This window comes from Vanessa atalanta, chromosome 5, assembly GCF_905147765.1.
Source record: "Vanessa atalanta chromosome 5, ilVanAtal1.2, whole genome shotgun sequence".
Lineage (NCBI taxonomy): Eukaryota > Metazoa > Arthropoda > Insecta > Lepidoptera > Nymphalidae > Vanessa > Vanessa atalanta.
Window position 1 is genome coordinate 12,712,484 of NC_061875.1, and position 22,360 is coordinate 12,734,843.

Below are 22,360 nucleotides of genomic sequence, written 5' to 3' on the forward strand. Positions count from 1 at the left end.
CATTTGACGCCCTCGGGGAGAATATTCAATCTTCTTTTCCTCAATTGTTCCTTAAGTCTAAGTTTTTTATTTCACTGGTCGCGGATATTAATAAGAAGTGTATGATATATTATAAATGATAGAACAAATACATTTGTCTTACACCATTTAGGTGATATTATCATTATTCAACAAATAAATTCATTAAAGTCATTTCGTAGCTATTTCGATTTTATTGTCGTTTTTTATTATTTATCATGTTTTTTTCGATATATTTTGGGACGAATACACATCATCATGGAAGCACTAATGATACGAGTATCATATTTTACCTCTCTAGTATTCTTTTTATTTATAATATAGGTAGAAAAATGGCCTACCTGGTAGTAAACGGTCGCCACTGTCCATAGATATTGGCGCTGTAAGAATTACGCTAGAGTAATGTTATACGACTTAGAGAACAGATACAACGTCCCCTGTGCCTTTAGTTACACTGACCCATCCTTCAAACTGGAAAAAATATGTCAAGGACACTTCTTTAATAAAATATTAAAGTTAAACTGACATGTAAGCAGTTAATTCCATTGAGGTAAAACATGCTTGATTTAATTCTTAACATTTATGTAGTAAAGGAACTACACGGTATTTGCTATTTCGCGACCAATATCAATGGTCGTTTCTTTGTTTTCTTTTTTTGGCGACTGTATCGTTGCTGTTTTAATTTGTAATTTGCTAGTTGCTTCCCGCGATTCCAACTTCATCTATTCTATAAATTTCGTCATATATCCAGATTGTTAACTTTCAGTTTAGCGCGATCAAACAAACAAACATTTTTTTAAAGTTTGAATATAAAAGGTATTGGTCAATTGAAATAACGCGCGCTCGTCCGACTTCCCGTTACACACTTCCGTCCCTATTCACAAAATCACTCCCATAGATTGCTGGAATTATTTGACGTAACACAAATAGTATTTTTATATAGAGATAATATTAATTAATTTCATAAGATATCACTTTTGAAGATATTTTTAGTTTATTTGCATTTTTTACTTCTATGACGGCACTCCGTAACCGTTTGCATACTTCCAAGAGGTCCTTGTGACCGCAAGATTGCGTTTATTTTAGTTATGTCAAGTGTTAACAGCACATGTTTCGACACGCGTCGATATCATTAGAAACAGATGCGGGTACTGTGACGGTTTTTGTGAATAATAATTGATGGGGGAGCGACGATCTATGGATTCTGACAAGTCTGCACGAGTTGTGCTTACTGAAGGACTGGTTTGAAGGATATTAATTTACGAATGTGTTTCGTTGTAATAGTGAGGGCTTAGATTTAGCTGTCATTGCATCATGATTCCAAGCTGGTTGAGCGAAATATGATGCACGAATGGGTTTATGAAAAGTTCGACTCCCCGATCGATTGCATTTAGCAACAGACAAAGCATTGAAGAGAAGTTTACTAAGTAAAAATTAATTTCAATTTTTTTAAATATCTTTTAGTATAGTATTGTTGTGTTTCGGTTTGAAGGGTGAGTCAGTCATTGGAACTATAGACATAAAGGACAAGTCTTATTTTCTTGGCCAGTGGTGACCTCTAACCATCAAGTATCCCGTTTGTCAGTCTAAAAATACAAAACAAAATCAAAACATACTAAACACACGTGCCCTTTTTGTGTTTATTTTCTGGGAATTAGAGTTCGTCCACCTTACATTGATCTCTCGAATGATTTACTATACACCGATTTAACATTGCAGGTGTACTCAGACTACAGTTTTTTCAATGTAAATATAATATATATGTATATCTACAACAATAACTGAATTAAAAAATAAGATACCCACCCAAAACATCAAACGAGTACAAAATCTAGTCGAAAGAAAACTAACTCTGTCTAAATATAATAAATGTAATAAATATAAATATCGACAAAAGGTTAATAAACTTTATATAAGTTAAATCAAAGGCAGGTTAATAAATTTTTGTTACCATTACCTTAAACAAACAAACAGCCTCAGTACGTATAATTAATAAAAGTGGTGGTTCCGTACGTTGCTCAGTGGAAATTGCATAATAGAGACGAATTGATTGACTTCTGTTAATATTTAAGTTATAAACGAATGACTACTAAGATCAAGAACAAAGTATCACAATATTTTATATAATTCATCGAATTATAATAAATACTTTTTGAAATTAAAATATAACAAATTTTTTTTTTTAATATTCTTCTATGTATAGTATTGTTTTAAATTTGGAATTCAAATTTTTATTTTTCTTTTAAGAAGCAGTTTAAAGTTATAAATGATTTGTATTGGCATTTTCCAGTTAGAAGTATGAGTATCTTAGAAATATATTTTTTAGCGGCAAATTAACCATGTAAGAATTAGTTTATGATTTTAGCGAGTTAAGTCAAGATCGACAATGGCGTAAGATCGTACCCATCTAATTTCTAGTGGGTTTTTTTGTTATTATCAAAAAGTCAATAGAAGCAGTTTTAATAATTTGTGCTTGGAGTTAATGCTTGTTGCCTTCCAGGCAGGAGACATAACATACATATATAATTTTATTTAACTAACATGACTGTATTTTAAATATTGAAAAAGAGTAAACTACTGAGTTTCTTGCCGGTTCATCTCGGTAGAATCTACATTCCGAACCGGTGGTAGCTTTACTTAAAATAGTTTGTTAAATGACGATTCAAAAGTGCTTGTAAAAGCCTACTTGAATAAAGTATATTTTGATTTTGACTTTGTACTACCTGGAAAACGAGATCAACAAAAGGGTGCACGAATTAGTTGAAAATTTGATGGATACAATCTTTCCCGATTGTCGGGAAGTAAGGTACGTCTTTCATATATTCATTTATGTTTTATATGTATCGTTAATAAATTTTTATTTAGTTCACATTGTTAATATTAAATATAAAATTATTATTTACCTAGAAAACAAATATATGATCCCGCTTGCACTTGTAACTTAAATAAAATTTCACGGTCAAAATGAAGGGTCTGAATTTAACGAGGTACACGTGTTCCGGCAATAGTTGACGACTTTAACACGTCACTTGCAAGAGCTGTTCATGCGTATCACAAGTACCTTACACCCTTATTAATATGGTTTTAGAGTTCATTTTGCACTATTACATTTATTCATTAGTACTATGCAAATATGTAGTTCTTATTGCTATGACTATTAAGTTCAATTTAGGAACAAATATTACATGCTCGGTTTGATATACCATTTGTAACAGAACAGTATGTTTTGACGCGTACGAAATGTTTCAATGGCTTGTCGAGGATACTATGACGGGTAGCTTATCGTGGTAACGAAAGGAGATTGGGCATTTTTGGTTTCACTTTTATACGCGTATAGCCATTTAAGTAAATGTATAATTCATGTTTATTATTTTAAATGTTTTATAAATGAAATTCATTAAAATCAATTGTGGGGTTTATATTTGCAATCTAATTAGTATTGTATTTGTAATATAATTAATTAACTATGTCGCTTGCCACTATAGTGAAGATCTTTTATCTTGAAAAGAATCGATCGACTAACCGACAAAAGAAACTATACAAAAAAATATATACCTACTATAACTTTATCATTTCAAAAGCGGCTATTATTGCTTTTCTATAAATCCATTATAACTTATTTATAATAAAACTATTTATATACCTTAATCTAGCAATAAATATGTAATCGATAATAATGTTCTGATGTCGAGTCAACTGATGTGTACAACACTATTCCATGATTTGACAAAGTGTCAAATTCAATTATTCAATATTCATTTACTGTTGGTGTTACTGTAAACTGTTTATTGTACGCAAACTGAGAAAATATTTTTAGTTTTTAGTATTATTTTTAACTTTTGTGATTAAAAAACCATTTTTAAACTCATAATATATACTAATGGCAGTAATTAACACTTTATTTTTCGCATTGTCAAATAGCCTATTTTAAAATAAAACGTCATTGTTTTGACATATAACATAACCTTCATACTTTTTTTCAATTTTGTTTTTTTCAAAAACCCCACAAAATATTAAGCTGTAATTGACCTTGTTTTAAAGTAGATAAATCCTCCTTATTTACTTCCAATTCTCGCTGCTATACTGTGTTAAAAGTAACGCAACCGAGCGCCATAGTAATTTGCCCAATCTCCTTTGTTTGATTAATTATACTTATGTACCTAATTGCGTGAATTGTGATTTTGGTAAGTTATACAGTTGCAACTTACGTATTTTATTTATTATCATTAACTACTAGTTTTCAACACGCTACACCATAGTAAGAAGGAGAAAGGCGTCGTTTGTTTATGTATGTTAGGTGCCCTTTTCAGACATAGTCCTCGATAAAATAAATACAAAATATCATGATTATCGTTTGAGAAGTTAAGACGTGAAAGCTTAGTAACTAACAAACAAACTTACTTTCGCCTTTATACGGATAATATTATGACGGATCCCAAAATGTCTTCACCGACGCGTTCCATTATAGGATATTTTTTCGAAACATTTAAAGCATTTTTCAATCAATAAAATTTACATGAAAACCAAATAATATGAACGAAGTTGTATATATTTTTTATTATTAATAACACTTTATAATTATCATAATGATTTAAGAATACTTTTGAAAGATGACCTGATTTTGTTATTATTGGTTATATCGTAATTTTATTGTAAATAAAAAAATAAATACATATTAAAGAACCTTATAATAACAACTTATTTCGATTTTGTATTATAATAAATGTAATTTTATCAGCATCCCAGTTCTTCTTACTAAAACAATAAATCTTGGACATGAAAGAATTCCCCCTTTAAAACCTCTTAGTTATTTCATGCACAATAACTGACAACTTACCAAATATTGTCCGTACTTATATTTGATGTCTCCAGACCCACAAAGGAATATTGTACAATGTACCACAAAGGTAAACCAGACTCTAATATTACAGCTCTCATTTCTGTGTGTATAAGGTCGAAGGAACGTTGTCGAGGGTACATAATATTATCATATAAATACGGACGTCTCTGTATCTTATGAGGACGGTCGCTCTTTCATTGTTATTTCGAGGCGATGTACTCGAATGCACTAGAGTTTTTGCAAAATATGAATATAATATTAGATTTTTCATTATATACGAAAGTTTTGCTGTAAATGTTTTTAAGTATTTTATTGTAAATACTTTACTTTTTTATATTATATTGTAATCACGTGCTAAGATAACATATATATATATATATATATATATATATACTAATAATTGAGACATCAGCAATAAATCGTTCTAGCAAATAAAATACAAGCAGTGGGAAATAATAAAGCTTATATGGTATAAATATAAAAAAAAAAAAAATTATTACATACCTATTTACATATTAAATAATATCTTAAGAAATTGTTTATTAATTAACATTAAAACATTAATTTAAATAAAAAACAATCTATAAAGTTTCAAGTCATCTAGTTTATACTTGATAGTTTAACTTTTGCGATGAAAATACAAGTACTGCTAGATCTTTAGAAACAGAGGTCTCGTGAATTTCTAAAGTATTTGCATTAGCGATATTACCTGCAGCTAAGACTGTTTCCTTGCAGTAGTTACCTAAAGGTGAAACTCAACGTTTCACTGAGTTAACTATCGCTTTTCCTTTAGGTCTCAGGTATGGTCTCATAGCCCAACGAGATTTTTAATGAAATCTATATAAGTTACGTATAGTCTATACAAATCGAAAAACCAATAAAGATAAGCAAACCTTTGATTTATTTATATATTGTATATTTCATGCGATTTGCTAATAGCTTGGCTATATTTTGCTCTACTAATAGTCCCGACAGCAGCTTCGTCGACATTCCAAACGCCATTTATTCGATCATCCATTATGAACATCATAAATTATTCAAGCTCTCGGCCAAGATATCGCATCAATTTATTGTTAAATGTTGTTTATTTGGGTTTTTTCCTATTGGATTGGAATAGACTTTGCGTTTACTTTACGACGAAATCTGTGTCAGAATTATCCGAGGCCGAGGTGGTATTCTCAACGCAGTGAGACTACACAATTGTGCAATATTAATTATAGTACAGTCCCTTTTCCCTTAATCTCATAATGCGAAGAGAAAATAGACAGAACACAGCACCGTGTTACCAAGATTGGTGGTGTATTGGTGATGTAATACATAGTTAAATACTTACAGTATCGATACTTGTAGTGATGACCACATAACATCAGGAGACCCATTAGCCGCGTAGGTACGCGGCTAATGGGTTCAATGGTAAATCAGGTGATTGAAATGAATAAAGAAATATTTCCCTTTATATTCATGCTAACGCAGACATGATAGGTTACGTTACTCTTGCTCCGGAGATCATGAGTCCTTAGATACTGTTGCCTTAATCGTTTGGAAACTAAAGTTTTGTCAAACGTTCACAATGTATTTCCAATGGAGAGCGATATTTGTCTAACAAACAGTGCATTTCCTTATATCGGCGTTTAGTATAAAACAAACTATTCCATACCCAGATCCATCACAGTCGTGCCGTAACCATAGCAACCGTTTTCCGACCTACCCTACTCGGGAAAATGTAATAAAAATATTTTTTTACAAACCTAACATTTGCGTTTGCGTTCAACCTTAACGCTAAGGTATAAGTGCCTATTTCGGACCGCTTTAAATAAATAATATGTAAGTTGTAAGAATAAATGTACGGAAGTACAAACAGTTTTCCGCCCTCGCTTATTTAGTAATGCAATACTTTTCTTATTCAATGGAAAATGTATTGAATTTCTTTATACTGTCGTATGCAAACAGTTTCTTGAACGTTTGATACCTCACGTATCACAGGATGCGCTAATTTAAAATACAAAGAAATAATGATATGACGTTCTCGAAGCGTCGGTGAATGTAAAATGGGTATTTTCATGTTTAAGGTATTTGAATTTCAAAATACAATTTATTTTATTGAAGTAAGGAATGATTTTAATAGTAAACAAAATATTTTGTGATGTTATATTTTATATCGCTTTAGTCGTATTATACTGACGTTAAAGAATATTTTCTATCTTGTTACGGGATAAATATATATGATGGAGATATATTATATTTAAATAATTCTGTAGATATTTTAAAGTGCAAAGAAAGCGTGTTCGTGAAATTAATATTTTTTTGTCAACAGTTTTATATTGAAACTACTTCCCGTTCGTTCGTTTATATGTCAAAATCAAACTCAAATATAGAAGCATTTCACTTACTTATTGATTGTCAAATTTAACACTACCACCGGTTCGGAAAAGAAAGTATCCCGACCTGAAAAAGTACCTGTCATCTTCTGATACGGGGTATGCAAAATTTTGTTTTATTCGGTTGAGTAATTAGGCGTCGCAATTTATTATATTAGTGATGGCTTAAAATGAGTAATTTTAATATTTAGTATTTAACCAAGACAAGACAGAGTATTATGAAAGAGCTATATTAGTTACAATAGAGTTTACTTGGTGGTAGGGCTTTGTGCAGGCCCGTCTGGGTAGGTACCATCCACTCATCAGATATTAAACCGCCAAACAGCAGTACTCAGTATTGTTGTATTTCAGTTTAAAGGATTAGTGAGCCAGTGTAACTACAGGCACATGGGACATAACATCTTAGTCCCCGAGGTTGGTGGCACATTGGTTATGTAAGGAATGGTTAATATTTCTTACAGCGCCGTTGTCTATGGGCGGTAATGACCACTTAACATCAGGTGTCCTATTTGCTCGTCCACCTACCGATACCATAAACTAAGAGTAGCTGAGATGATTTAGTCGAATACCTGAATCTTGCCTAACCCTAACCGGGCGAAAAACGACAATTGTTTTAGGTGCATAATTAGTGATTATAATTCTCGAGTTCGGAACATATCGTGAGGACTTGCACGTGTTGGATGAAAATCTTACAAATGCCCGTCTATCGTCGTGTTGGACGATATAATTAGGACAATATATATATTTTAGTATGGTAATTTTTTGGTGTAATAAAATCAATATTTGAATAAATATAATTTCTATACACAATACACAAACAATTTACAAACCGTAGTATTTTTTAACCAAATTCCCAAACGATGCCAGTATATTAAAATCTGTTAGAATCCTTTTTTTAATTTACAAAATAAATAATCTTAAATAAGAAACTACGCCAGTTGCTATTTCACGAAACTTCTTATTATTACGTTGTATTTGAATTTTTATTGCATATTGAGCTGAATTTATTTCCTACAAAAGTAAAAGCGAAAGGAAACAAACGAATATTGCCTACCGTGCAGCGTCAATTAATCGCAAACCGCTGAATGAGCAGCAAATAGTTTGTGAACTCCTGAATTAAGGGTATTCACACACCAGTCGGCCAGTCAGCAGGACTTTTGTAAAAGACGAAATCACAACGGAAATTACTATAGTTAAATTTTATTTGATTCAAAGTCGAATAGGTGAAACAAAAAAATATATAATATTCGTGTATGCGATTTCTTTTTGTTGTAGTTACAACAAATACAATTGCCTAATAATAATCGATATTAGTTAAACACATTGTGCGTAATTTAATAGTATCGATTTTTTTTTCTTACATAATTTAATTTACTTTCTTATTTAATCTTAAAAATCGACCATTTTATTTTATATGCAAATATATTTACTAAAACAAAACATAATTTGTAATACCTTTTAAAGCGACTGCTTGTACCGTACAGGCGATAAAGTTTACACTATTATAATATAACATAAAATAGAAGCAAAGAATAAATAACATTCATGTACAAAAAACAATGAGTAAAATAAGTAAACAAAAACACACAAATACTTGCAAATTTTAATTAGCTTGTTTTTGTTCGATAAGAAAATGGACATTTTGGATTTTACACAAAATATGAGAATCGAGGCGGTGAAAGTCGGCGAGTTAGAGGTACTGAAAAAGTTGGAAATCAGAACGGAAATAGTTGGAAACGAAAACCATACATAATTGAAACAAAACATAACGAACTTCTATAACTATACGAATCATCTTCACAACAATAATTAGAAGGATTTTTTAATAGATGTTACACTACCAGCGCCGTAGAGTGGAACGAACATCGTACCTACTATAAGTAGAAAACTAATTAAAACTACAAAGAATTAAAGAGCATTATAAATAAAAATTACTATAATAATAATGTATAACGAAAAACGGATGTAGCAAAATAATTATAAGGCATCGTTAAAAGCCATTACCGATTCGTTTCCTTCATAAATCAAACAACATCGTCGATTAATGGGAAATTTCGAATACATGGCTCTTGGGCACACCTGGCGCCATTTATGAAAATTAATTCCGAACTTCGGGTCCGTTATTGGTGAATTTACCCTATATTTAAAATTACTCTATATTTTAAAGTAGGACATTTTGGATATTTTAATCCCCTGATACTTTTAAATATCGGATTAAGTTCGGCTTATACGCTCATCGCTAAAATAAAAGACGACTATGATATTTGAACTTATAAATATAAATTAAATTAATATATAATACTAATTAATTAATCACCTTAATAACATACGACAGTTACCGATCTTATCTTATCTACATAATAGATAAACAAACACTACGCTAAATAAATAAAACTTTAGTAACTATTTCATATTTATAGGAAAATCAATATTAAGCCGTATTCTATATCAATGTGCTGTTTTGTTTGAGTATGTAATTAGTTTTTTTTTTTAATGTAATCATTAAAACGTATGTACACATATTTATTTTCCTTTTTATAACAAATCAATTGTTCGTTTTAAACGATATTCACACTTAACGGGTAATTTCTCCGTTAAAATCAAAATAGCAAAATCATTCTGAGTTGACCTTTAAGGTATGAAATGATGGTCTTCATTTGTATTTTGAATATATTTTCAAGGCTAAGCTTTTATAAGAATCTCCAGTTTCTGAAACAATGACCAATGACAGAGTATCTTCAACTTCTCTCTGAGTTTTATTTGGTCAACGGCAGCCGATGAGGGTACAGACGACCAACAATATTTAGATAGATTAATAAATTATAATATAACAAGAGTTTCAGAAGCTAGAATTGAATTAGTGAGGACATTGGTATTAAATAAACATATTTCTTTAATAAATTCACATATACATCTTACTAATTGTAAAAGGAAGAAAGTTGGTTCATAGTTCAATTCCACTATAGAAAATATTCCCTCTAATTTGGGACGGCTAATATTGATTTTAATTACATGAAACGGGCACGTATCAGCTTCATACGTCAAAAAATCGACCATGTATGTGACTACAATTAATACAAATCAAATCAAATCAATATGCAACAGCTATTAATTTTTTATATCCATGGCTTAACATTTTAAATGCAAATATATTCAACAATGCACTATCCCTAATCCAGTGATCAGATTAGACCAGGAAATTAAATTCACGTTTAGTTCACGCGGTGTTCCGGCATCGATGATTTGTGGTTAGCGCGTGATCACTACGATTTTCAACTGCATTCATGATCATCATTGAGTTGTCACGGTTAACAGAACGTTTCAAAATAATTGTAAAATATATCCATCAAAAATATTTAGGAAAATAAAATCAATTAAGATTAAAATTACACTATTTTATTAATCACATATGAAATACACACTTGTTATGATTATTAACATCTATATCATCGAAGGCTTAACAAAAAAAATTAAGATCAAAATATAAATCGCTGACTTAGAATTAGAAGAGGATTCTTTAGGCTTTTCTCTCTGCGAGCTGTCAGAATTAGCGTGACATAATCTCCTTCCGTGAGATCATCTCACAGTGAAGCGAGTTTGAGAAAGAGCTGCCTACATTAGGAGGAGACGATGACGTCATCTGATCTCGTCAGGATAACCTGCACTTCTAAGGCCATTCTGCAATTAGTCATTCGACTATTGATATATTTTTGTAATAAAAAACATAATACTCTGAGTAAATAATGAAGCGATTGACTTTGTAAAGTATTTTAAATTATATATACAAAATTATTATCGTCGAATTTAAAATTTCGTAATATTTTAAAGTAGACTTTAGTAAGAAATTATGCTTCAATTTTTTAACCGCACCAGCTTTCAATGTGAAATGTCATTAATAATAATATTACAATTTGATTAGTCTTTGTATTGAATTAGTCTTCGAGCGTCTTTTTTTTAAAGATTGTAAATGTTGGTTGAGTACGACTACACACATCTGTATTATTTCTGTATTACTAGGTTTTATAGCTTAAGTATGAATTACATAAAGAAAATTTCTCTTCCACGCTATAACTACATATAGCATTGAGCATACATGGGCCATTAAGAATTCCTAGAAGGTAAATAAAATTTGTATTTTCGTTCTCCGAATCGCACATAACTCATAAAATCTGAACGTTATGGTTGGAGCAGCTTTGGACCCATCTAATTAGTTTTCCAGAAATTACGATGCATTACATTCATCCTAAAATCGCCTTTATTTTAAATCGGCTAAATGTGATTATCGCATTTTGGTAAGAAAATGACAGTTTAAAAGCAAATTGTAATAAGTCATTTCATCCCAGTGAAGTGCTACAGAATTTATTGTACCAAATTCCTTAATGAATTCGTGTTACATTTAAAAAATATTTTGTTTAAATTAGAACGTACTACCATTTGTCCTTTTATCTAAGCCCACTAACCTCACAAGCTTAACGTCCACATAAGTAGTAATCACAGTAGTATCTAGTCTAAAAAAAGTTGAAATTAGATAAGAAAAAACAAAATGTACACATTTATGCTTTTTTATTAAATCAAAACAAAAACCTTTATTCAAAATAGAAGCATGTATTCATTGATACTGATACGTTCCGTATTATCGACATGATTAACGCACGAAGAAAAAAAATCTTAAACAATATTGTGTATATTGTATATGGGTACATATTTATATATTATATTTCAAATATTACCTACTATTCATAAAAAAATATACCAATACAGAATATATTATGTATATTGAATGAATGCAATTCAGGCTGCTGGTTGAACGAGGCCGTTTAGCAAAATACGTTTGTTAAAATGCCTAGGTTGTTAATTAAACTAGTTAGCTGGGACATATAAAAAGGTGCGTGAAGGATTTCCGAAACAGCTTTTACCGCATCAATAGATTATTCCAAATCTTCAACACATCTCTTGCCACATCGCCTTTGCTATAGTCTTATTTTATTTACTCTGTATCATACACTATTATATTACTAAATAACAATACTAAGAACTCAAAAACGTTTCACAGGAATTTCAATTTTAAAACCATCACTAGGCTTATGTATAAGTTTCAAATTCCCTTGGAGTGATTGCATCATTAATGCAGGTTGTTTTGTAAACATAATTTGGATACGATCCAAATAATTCGAACCAACGCCTATTCCATGTTTATGACTGTCATAAAAAAACATCGATGACTTTATCTCGAATAATGTTTTAGCGGTAAGGGAATGCATCATTTAAATCGTAAAAGAAAGTAATTTACGTGTTTCGGAAATTAAACACAATCTTTATTAATAGATTTACTGTTTGCTTTCGAAAAAACCTTCTTTGTTTGGAAAATATTACTATAATTATATAATTCATTTCTTAATGATCATTATCCATTGATTTTTCGAAACATAAATTTGTTTATATTTTTGTAGCTCTGAGCAAATTATATCCTTCCTAAGAGGACGTTATAGTTTATTTAAATATATAAAATAATACTATCTTTGATCTGAATTATTTAAATAGTCTATTGTGTTGGTCACTGGTGGATCAAGTCACGAATATGCCCCCAGGTTAAAAAATATCAGGCCTTCAAACTTTTTATAAAACTTTTGATATATTTGCATGAACTTTCATCCTAATTTATTTATTGTAAAATACAAAAGTATTTTAGTCTCGGTGTCATTTCTTTTACCTTTTTTTTTCAATTTAAAACATTTTATTAAAGTCGGGGCCCTCTGTTTTCTTAGGGCCAGCCGCTTTTTTTTCCCGTTATACCTGCTACTGTGTTTATTTTGATAAGATTAATAACGTCAATTCATCATAATACAATATTTTAAACTTCTTACTTTAATTAATCTTTAAGAGATAGATGTATGCTGTCATTCCATTTTCTATTTCTAAATTTAAAAAAATGTTCATCCTTTATCTTGCTGTCAACTTTTATTTGACATTTTGCTGTCAAATTCATTCGTATCGATGACGGCTGTACAAATAACTTAATATAATTCGGTAAGTTTCATAAAATACACAATAAACTAAATAACCTGTTTTGATTAAAACTTATATATTTACAGCTGTATCGTAATAAACAAGTAGTTGAACTGTCTTAGTTCTATTAAAAAAAAAAAAGAGAAAAAAAAACAAATCTTTTTAATTATATTTACGTACTGTATCACTTAATTATATTTTTTTTTACAAAAAATCTGCTATTGTTTTTTGTGTCTAATTTTTTACTAAAAAAACTTATACAGTGTGTATATATATATATATATATATATACTAATATTGAAGATGAAATACAATGTTTAAACTACTTCAAATCGCACGATTAAATTGGGTAAATTCAAATATTGATGCCCTCTTTATACTTTAATTAAATATTTGTTCAGTTTTATCGTATGTAAGAAGGAGAGAAGTTGTTGCTATCTCGTTCACTCCGACCGCGATCAAGGGCAGTCAATCGAATATTTATTATATGTTTCCGAATATTTGTATTATCTAATTTATTAGTAAAAAAATTGTTTTCTGACAAATTATGAATAATTTATATCACTAAGTTTATTTCAAAAAAAATCAATTTTTGTTTTAGGTTTGGTTTTGATTATTAATTTCAACATCTATCCCAGAGCCCGGATAGCTCAGTCGGTAGAGCATTGGACTTTTAATCCAAGGGTCCAGGGTTCAAGTCCCTGTTCGGGCGGCTCAAATTTTTACTTTTAAATTAAATATTATTCTTATATTTCATATGTGACTATTCTTGGCATATTTATAATTCACATGGGTTATTTATAATGATGATATATGTCAAATATAGCGTTTATGTTTATTTTTCTTAACCTTCTTGTGTCATTGTCGTACCTTTCCATCAAACTTTCTGAAAACAGTTCGATCAAAAGATCATCCTCAAGATCATATCAATGATATACAAAGAAATATTCACCACTAATTCTCAATAACAAAAAAGCAAGTGTAAATAACTAGACTGGGAAGGGTGGGAAACGATTATATAAGCATCTATAAAATGAGACGACCTATGTCCTAGTTTCATCATCCCTTCAGAATTCATTTTTCTTAGCTTAGTCTCAGGACTTATTCCCCAAACAGACGCTTTTAACGACAATAAATCTAACAGCAATACACATTTAGGATAAAAAGCAACGATAGATTTTGATACAAACGGCACTACAATGGGAAGTTGAAGTTCATTGAACCTGTAAACGTGGCGACTAAGCATTACAAATTACAAAATCACATATCAGATCTCATTACTGTGAGAAATACAAAACGCAAACGGCTCTACAAATGTAGAACTATTTATTAACGATTCTAAAAGAAACGACACACCGTTACAGCCGACAGCGTAAACCAGTGTAATTAGCAATAATTACAGAGAATCCCGATAGTTATCATAGAGCAATGGTGACAGGACTCGTTTAGCCAATAATTATTTAAATTAGACCTCGCGGGTAGGCTGACGTTTTCTCGTCTTAAGATATTTGCATGGGAACTTGGTGCGCTAAAAATACAATTTAATGGTATTTTTATTGAGTATTCTCTAATAAATCCTACAGAATGATATATAAATAATTCACTAAAGACCATTGAATAATCATTATCTTTATAAAATGCATTTATGAAAGTTTTATTATTCTCTTGGATGAAAGGTTTTGATAACTTTTAGTTTATTAAAGGACAGGTGGATAAATGAATCAATTGTTAGCCATCGATAATCTCGTTCATAGATATTCAACACAATCAACCATTTGTTAAATAATAAATTTGAATCCGAATGTGCTCTTCATGTTGTCTAAAAACACTGTTCATTTCTGTCTTGTAGCTGTTTGTCTAGACATACATTCTACGGAAGAAGTGACTAAAACGTTTAAAGGTCGGCTAGTTTAACAAGCAATTGTTCTTCTCCTATTCCAAAGATTACCTCAAAAATGAGTAAAAGGAAAAGCCCTTTACTCATCTTCTTTAAATGTGTTACCAAGGGCACCCCCCAATAGAAATACAAGTCCGTCTAAGTAAATGCTCATTATATATTTGCTGCCAAATCCTAATATTTAGAATTGTTGTATATCAATTTGAAGACAGTTTGAGTTACATTACCCGATGTTCATGGGCAGTGTTGGCTCATTTTCAAGACGATCTTACTTACCATTTCGCGTTAATGTATTCGGAAAATCTTCCTTGTAGTTCGGCAAAATTTGTATTGGTTTTGTTTTATACCCTCTCTTTGAGATTATCCCAATATTAGACTTACGTAAGTCCAGAGGCTTAAAATATTTTTCAAAAATAAGTTTGTCAAACCTGTATTTAAAAGGATATGTTAACGATATCTTGTTTTTCCACCGCTCCTGTCTTTTTTATGTTCATCTAATTGTCAATAGCTTCAGGCTTTTGAGCTGCAAACGCCTCAGAACACGCACTATATTTTTTTATTATAAATTCATAGTTAGACGTTCTTTAATAATATCATATAAAAAGAAACGCGTTAAATTTAATAAAGATAAATGTTTTCTTTAACATATAGAAAACACTGTTATCAAGATAACTTTTTCTGCGGTAATTCGGGAAAGAAAAACGAAACAAATCGTCTGAAATGTTTGTTTCAAATATAAAACAGAAAGATATAAAAAATGTACTTACTAACGGATTCCTAATTAAAATATAATATAATATTCTAATTAAAATTAACGAGAAAATATATTAGTTTTACAACAACATTTGTGTTTACAAATTGTAACTATATCATATTGGTTTAATATTCTGAAATAGTAGTTTGGTACAGGGATCCGGACCTGAACCGGATCATACTAGATTTGATTAAGAGAAAACCTGTGTCCAGCTTTGGGCCATTTCCAATCTTTTACTTTGCTTATATCCTACTGACTGATGACTTATTTCAGCAACAGCACATGGAAACAACATCTGGCTGGCTCAGTCACTTTTGAAACTGTTACCCAACATTACTAAGCTTTCCTGTTTGGTGGTTGAATATATACATATATGAGTAGCATAGTATTAGCCCGTGCCCTGCCGTGTACTGCTCTATCTTAATTATGACTGACTCTTTACTCTAACTCCAGCATAATATATAACATTGAAAACTAAGAATAAAACTGTTGCTGCTCAGATTATTTTAAGGTAATATACTTATCAGCTGTTGTTTCCGGCGGAATATTAAAAACAACCTTCGTTGCAAAAAAAAAAAAAAAAACATTTAAAATAAATAGTGAGAGAATTGTAAAATTTATATTGCACCCTTGTTTTTACAAGGAAATTAACCGGGCCGGCGTCTCAAACACATAAACAAACTTTCTTATGTTGATACCAAATAGATTTTCTTAATAAAGCGATGCATTATTAAGTTCAGAATCTTTGATGTAACCGAATAAACATAATAAATATTCAGAGGGATTTTTATTCAAAAGAATTCTCAAATAACAATTAATATCGTCAAATGGTTTTCTAAATTCAAATACACAAGAAATTCGTGTAACTTCATTAAAAAAATAAACGAAATTATGAAATATTAAAAAGACAGGGGCTTACTGATGAACGCGCGTGAGAAGAACTTCTTCGTTATTAAAAATAGTTTTTAATTGTATGCAAATATTGAATAAAATAATAATAATTTAATTACTATAATAAAATTATTATTATTATCGCGATAAATGTAATTTCATATTTTTTTATAACTACTAGAACACAAAGGAGATTGTCCACTTAGTATGGGGACTTTGGCCTGACGTGAACAGACATTTTATCATATTTTTTGTAATTAGTTTAAAAGCACTAACTAGTAATAATGAGAATATGAACTTAATTTTGTATCAAAATGTTTAAAAAGAGATTTTTGTCATGTGAGGAAAAACAGGTTAAAACGAAATAAAACAACATTTTTTATGATTTATTTTTATTCTGAGACATCATATGTTATTAATATGTATTGACTGAACCTGATTAAGATCTAGACTATGTCGCCTTCGCTCTATCAAATCAGTTCCACAGTTTATGCATCTCAGAGATACGGATTGGCAAGAAGTCACTTCTTCTGTGTGCAGACTATCATGAGACACGCTTTGGTTTTGTTCAATGTCCATATTCAAGCCGTGGTTAGCGATGGAGCTAGTTTCGGGGTCCATATTACGTGAGTGTTGGTCATCGTTTATGCTATGTTCGGAGTCCATAATACAAAAGCCAGTGTCATCGTTTGAGCGAAATTCGGGGTCCGTAGATGTGCCGGGGTCATTGGAAAAAGATAGGTCGGAGTCCATAATGAATAAACAATCGTTGAAAGAAAATCCACAATAAATCAACACTCTCAATGTAGGAAAACAAAGCGAATGTAAAAATCAGTCTGTGACATACCAATGTCAATTTGTATTTTTTTGTTTTATTAGTGTTGCATTAGAAAAAAATCATTACAAAATCGATCGAAAACAGATATGATTACGTTTAACATTCTTCATTTTTCAGTTTATAAAACGTTTTAAATGACGAAACTAATTAAAACAAATATTTTTAATTTTTTTTTTGTATTAAATACTTATAGTTGTATTAATTACTGCGAGATGATTCGATTTGACGCAATCGTTACTTGATCTCGCTGGTAACACAAAACGTGGATCAATAAAGCAAATCAATGAAGATACTTTAAAAATATTTTTTCAATAAAATACAAATGTACACTCAAACAACAATAGAATGGCTAGCTAAAAATTAATATAATTTTTTTCATAAACTTGTTTTTTTTATAGCAGCTTGTTCACGCTAGGCCAAAAATGGACATTGCCCTTTAAACATTTACAATTTTAAATTTATTATACAATAAAAATTGCAAAATAAGAGGTAACGTTGTCTGTTTCGAAATTTAATTGGAGGTGTAGCGAGCAACTTTATTATGTAGTTTACATGCCATCCTGTACGCTTGCATCATAAAAAAACACTTGTTTAATTTTCCCATAATGCGCAAAAAGAAGTATTACTTCATAAAATGTAAATTTAGTTTTCTGATATAATTAAAATTGGCCTTTGTTAGCAACGTCGGTTGTTCGAAAAGTTCAGACTTCTCCCCTTCCGTTGTGGTTAACCACGATCCTGATGGTGCTATTATTATTCACGATCGAAAATCCTTGATAAAAATCAGTAGGTATCGATGAATATATTTTACGTCTTAGGTTTAAATATTACGTGGATATAGTTTAATTAGTTTTCATTCAGCTTGATATTACCAAGACGAGGAGGATTGCAGCGAAGCGTCAACTCCTCAAAATATTTTTTTGCTCAAAGATCTAAAAGAGTTCTCAAAGGTCTTTTAGATGAACAAAATTGAATTAATGTTACAAGCAATAAAACTGAACTAAGGATAACTTATCGAGAACTTTTAATATTGTAGCGACAGTGCTATGTCTAGATAGATAGAATAATATTACTACTGGTTCTGTTTCCTGTGTGTCCCCTAAAAAAAAACAATAAATGCATATGAGACTGGATTTCTACTTTTTGTAATAATGTATAGCAATAAATATAGTAGAGAGCTACTGTGGAGAGGAGTCATGACGTCATATTAAAAGAGCTTCATGTCGTTTGGCGTCACGGCTTATAATTCGATCTTACCCACAAGGCACGTCAAGTTATGTTTCACTATAAAAATAATAAGAGGTGTCACACGTTTGAAACGAAGTTGTTTCGCTATATACAATACACATAATGAAATAAATTAACGTTAGAAAATAATTAAATAGTAACAAATAAAAATTTTATTAAAATCGTGTGTGAAAGAGATAGACAGAAAGAGAAAGAGATAGAAGAGACGAAAGGTCGCCTGAAGGTTCACTCTACTGTTGACTTACAGTAGAGTGAACATAGTAAAAGACCTTCGTTCCAAAAATACAATTACAACTACAGTTCATATGAATTAGTAGCATTGCAACCGTACAGTGTAAACAGTTGCAAGCAAAACACGCCAACATCCAATAAAATAAAAAAAAACAAACTTCTCACATGTCATATGTCAGCATCAGACCGTTATCATATCACATATCTTTCACAAATGTTTAGTTTGCGCATGCTATCAACCTTATTGCTATATGAAATAAATACGAATTTCGCTTAGCTAATTGTAAAAGAATATTGTAATGTACGATGTCCAAGGTGTGTTTTCATTATGCCACGTTTTATTTACTTTGATATTAAGTATATAAACAGCTGGTTAGAGTTATTTTGTAAGTTCGTATACAAAATGTATTAAGACCAGATGACTCATAGTCTTTTCACTTTTGTATTATATGTGATTAAATGCACAAGATACGTAATAGTTAAACCGTCAAACACTTTGAAAAATACCTATCAAATTAAACGTAGGCTCGTCTTAAAAACTGTTCTAACTAAAAGTTTTTAAATTCTTTTATTTTCACTATAGGTATAGTGATCTAATAATATCTCATCCGACATTATAGACAATATTATTGTATTGGCAACGAAATAGAAAAACGACTATCAACGTTATTTTATTTGGAAAAAACGATCGAACGGGCGTTATTTTATTGCAACAAATACAACCACTTAACTATTTAACCAAAATTAACCAATGACTTATAGATTACAATACTGTATTTATATAATATTTTATTCAAAATGTACGCGTTATTGTAGAAAAAAAAGACGCAATACATGGATACGCTACAGAAGTGATTTTGATTATCGAAATTACTATCAAATGTTGTTGTTGCAATAAGATCTTTTAAAATTGAATTATAAAACTGAGTTTGTTTTTATGTTTCTTGATATTCTTAGAACTGGTCTGATTAGAAAAAAAACATTCTGTGATAGATAGTCCTATTATCGACAAAGCCTTTTAGGATATCTAACATGACGTTTTGGCCAATTAGAACAAAGTATAGATGAAAATGTTCTAGAAACGGGAGAAAGTTAAAGTTTAAGTTATGAAAGCTTCCGTCGCGTGCTCTGCGTAAATGGCTATGACAAAACCATGTATGGCAGAATTGTTATCCTTAAAATTTCCTTAAACTTAAAATATGCGGCAGAATATTTATCATTTTAATGATGGCGCACTATAACCTTTTTTGTGGTAATCAAATGCGAATTTATATAAATACAATGTAGTCGTTATCCAAATAAATATTAATAAAATCGCCCTGTACGTCATTTGATTTCAATCAATATCTTAACAGATTTCATAGTACTAAAATAACTCTGCAATAAAATAATGAACTTAGAATTTATTAAAATTTTTAAGTTCTATGCGAAACGACTTTATAACGAAATCGCGGACAAAAGCTAGTTGGATAATTTTTTCAAAGACTTGTGTGACGCTATTTGCTTAAGAGTAATGTTTGATAGTTAATTTTTACAAGTATATCATAGATGTGGTTTTGTATTAATACCAATAAATCGCAAAAATTTAATATTGCTTAAACAACTACATAATATCATACCAAAAACCTTTAAACATAAAAACACAGTACATTCCCGTTTCTTTTATACTCGAAAAGTTCTTTGTATTAAAATAGGCAACTTATAATTCCAACGTATACTTACTTCAATACAGCATGTCGTCAGTTTGTCTTACAACGGTTTTAACGTCCATAGTCAATGGAAACGGTGACAACAATCTTAATGTCACCATCATTTGTGGATTATGCAAAGTGACCACGCATTTCTTGTCAATTAGGTACATAGTTCTAGTAACTGTTTACTGACAAATACTCCTGGGAAACGTTAATACCGCTATCAAATATTAGCCGTGATTTGGTTGTTTCGGCTTCTAGAATTTTCCTAAAATGTACAATTAATTAGATTGTAGTTAATTTAGGAAATTAATATGTTGATCCTGTTCTATGTATTGTCATATTTTATCAAAAAATTATAAAGACATTAAATGCAGTATCATTAATTTAAAAAAAATCAGGAGGATACTTTAATGATTCATATTAGAAATTGACGGTCATTCGTAATCATATGTGAAAATCAAACAGATTTTGTGCACGATCGCAGGTGCATTATCTATCCCGTCCCACGTAGTCCCATGAATAACTTTTTACTGCCTCGAATATCTGCCGAACAAGCAACGTACTAGACTAACGAAGCGGTTAAAACATCTTAATACCTGGACAAATCTGAGCGCCATAATTTACAGATTTCTAAGAATGTTCGCTGTGACGAATATTTATTAAGACATCCGTGAAGTAACGTCGCGTCCCTATTTGTTGGCTTTAATAACAGACGTGCCATTTATCAAACTAAACGTTGCATGCGCGTGAGCAATACGTCGAGACGAACACAGAGTTTTGGAATTACTTTAAATGCTTATTTAGTAGTAGGACACGCTTATTTAGGTGTGTGTGATGTATTTATATTCGTACCGAAATTGGAAATAATGGAAAAGAAGAGGCTTAGGATTTATTAATATATTTTATTAGCAATAGAGGAGGATATGTTACGACGCTTCTTTATAACGATAATATTACACAAACGTTATCAAACTCGCTAAGTTAAAATATAGTACATACATTTTAATAGTATTCCTTTTCAATCAAAGCTACATACTTTTAAAAGTCAATGTAATAAAACTTGCAAATCCACACACATATATAAACACACATATGTTACAATCCCTACGCATATTAAGCGTATATTTTAAGAAGATTAAAAAATTCTTTATTCAAATAAATTAATATAATTAACAAAATGTAGATCTGAATTCAATTCAGTTGTTTGAGCGTAATACACAGGCAGACAGACAAATAGTAACATAAGCGACGTGTCTCGATAGGCAATGAGAGCAAAATAATATTGTAAACCAAGCAAACGCTTCAGTAACGACATGATCTTGAATCGTCAAATTCCAAAATATTAAAAGTATTTCTACCAAATACCATGATTATATCAAACTATAAAACAATTCCATTTATAAAATTTTATAATTAAACGTGACAAATATATGTACAAAAATAGCCCACGTGACATTACCGACAGTGATTCATGCTGATGTCAAGTCCCTTCTAATTGGCAACTCCTGTACATATATCGTGTTTAAAGGAAACTTGAAATTGATATTTCCGAGACAGACTGATTT

General features: G+C 30.5%; 1 non-coding gene across 1 annotated transcript; it reads left to right on the forward strand.

The window, feature by feature from the left end:
- The first annotated feature begins 13,881 nt into the window (after positions 1-13,881).
- Positions 13,882-13,954, forward strand: Trnak-uuu. The gene has a single exon. It is a non-coding gene; the product is annotated as a tRNA-Lys (tRNA).
- The last annotated feature ends 8,406 nt before the right edge of the window (positions 13,955-22,360 follow it).